The sequence below is a fragment of the Amphimedon queenslandica genome, unplaced genomic scaffold (genome assembly GCF_000090795.2).
Source record: "Amphimedon queenslandica unplaced genomic scaffold, v1.1 AMPQUscaffold_5222_Cont22805, whole genome shotgun sequence".
Taxonomy (NCBI): Eukaryota; Metazoa; Porifera; class Demospongiae; order Haplosclerida; family Niphatidae; genus Amphimedon; species Amphimedon queenslandica.
The window spans coordinates 1-1,646 of record NW_003554472.1 but is presented as its reverse complement, the minus strand read 5'-3'; the positions used below and the strand labels follow the sequence as shown (position 1 = coordinate 1,646).

The following is a 1,646-nucleotide window of genomic DNA, read 5'->3' as shown; positions in this document are numbered from 1 at the left end:
CTCTCCTTCATCTGGTCTCTACTCTTGTCCTCTTCCTATGACTGATGGAGGAGCTAGACTAATTGAAGTGAGCAGACATTATACACAAATGCACATTATACTTAATGCATTACATACACATTTACATGTACATGTACATGTACTTACTGATTCTCTGGTGCTACTTCTTGTTATTGATTGCTTTTCTATAGCAATGTATACATGTATGTGTATATGAATGTAATAGATTAATAATTACAGTAATAATAATGATGCTAGGAATAAGATGGAGAATCACGCTAGTAAGGCTGTGGGCCTTTGGTGAAGTGGGCCATTGCTCAGGTAAGAGGGAGAGAGAGAGAGGAGTGTTTCAGTTAAAGTCTGATTTTAATTGTGTATATGGAATTTTGTGATACATATACATGTTCTTGTGTTGTGTAGAAAGTTTGAGCTGATTCCGATTAAATTTGGATTTTTTATAAATTTTTAAAGTTGCTAAAAAATTGGGTCAAAGTCCCTGTACTATAGTACAGGGACGTTAGCTAAATTTCACCAAAATTAAAAAGTAGAGAATTCTCAGTTTTTGTAATATTTTCTGATACATATACACGTACTTGTCCTTATGTTGTGTATAAAGTTTGAGTTAATTTTTTCCTATTTTTTCCAAGAGCGTGGGAATATTTTCGGATTCTTTTTATTTAATTTTTGGAATTTTTTTGTATTTTTTTCTTATGAGTGTGGGAATATTTTTGGATTATTTTTATTTTATTTTTGGAATTTTTTCTGATTTTTTCTGAGAGCGTGGGAATATTTTTGATTTTTTTAATTTTATTTTTGGAGTTTTAAAAAATTTTTTTCAGGAGTGTGGGCATTTATTTGGATTTTCTTTATTTAATTTTTGAAATTTTTTCTGATTTTTTCTCTGAGCATGGAAATATTTTCAGAATAGTTTTATTATATTTTTCGAATTTTTTCTGATTTTTTTGTCAGCGTGGGAATATTTTTCCGATTATTTTATTTTTGTTTTTTGAAATTTTTTATGATTTTTTCAGAGAGCATGGGAATATTTATAGCTTTCTTAAATTTAATTTTTGGAATTTTTTTCGGATTGTATAATTATGAGTGTGGAAATATTTTCGGATAATTTTTATATTATTTTCGAATTTTTTTGATTTTTTTTGACAGCCTAAGAATATTTTCATATTTTCTTATTTAATTTTTGTAATTTTTGAATTTTTTTTTATTATGAGTGTTACATGTACATGTACATGTATAATATTTTTGGATTATTTTTTGTTTTATTTTTTGAATTTTTTCTGATTTGTTTACGAGATCATGGAAATATATTTGAATTATTTTATTTTTATTTTGGAATTTTTTCTGAATTTTTTCCAACAGCGGGGGAATATTTTTGGATTTTTTTAGAACTAAGAACCCTGTTACAAAACACTCATTATTTCATACTCAATCCCTCTAGGACGTTGAGAGCTACGACCCAATCCTGAACCTTGTCCTATCCTAGACGACAACAGGTATCCCCAATTCTAATTATACATGTAGTAACTTCTAATTATAGTAACAACACATCTAAATATAGTAACAACTATTACATGATGTGATCATTAATGTATTTCTTTTTAGAATCATCACTAATAATAGTAACAACA

At 27.5% G+C, this 1,646-nt stretch overlaps 1 long non-coding RNA gene across 1 annotated transcript; it reads left to right on the top strand.

Annotated features, from left to right (window-relative positions):
• LOC109592438 (uncharacterized) lies at nucleotides 1-1,535 on the top strand. The gene is made up of 3 exons (XR_002190358.1): nucleotides 1-67; nucleotides 259-321; nucleotides 1,457-1,535. It is a non-coding gene; the product is annotated as an uncharacterized LOC109592438 (long non-coding RNA).
• Nucleotides 1,536-1,646: the final 111 nt, after the last annotated feature.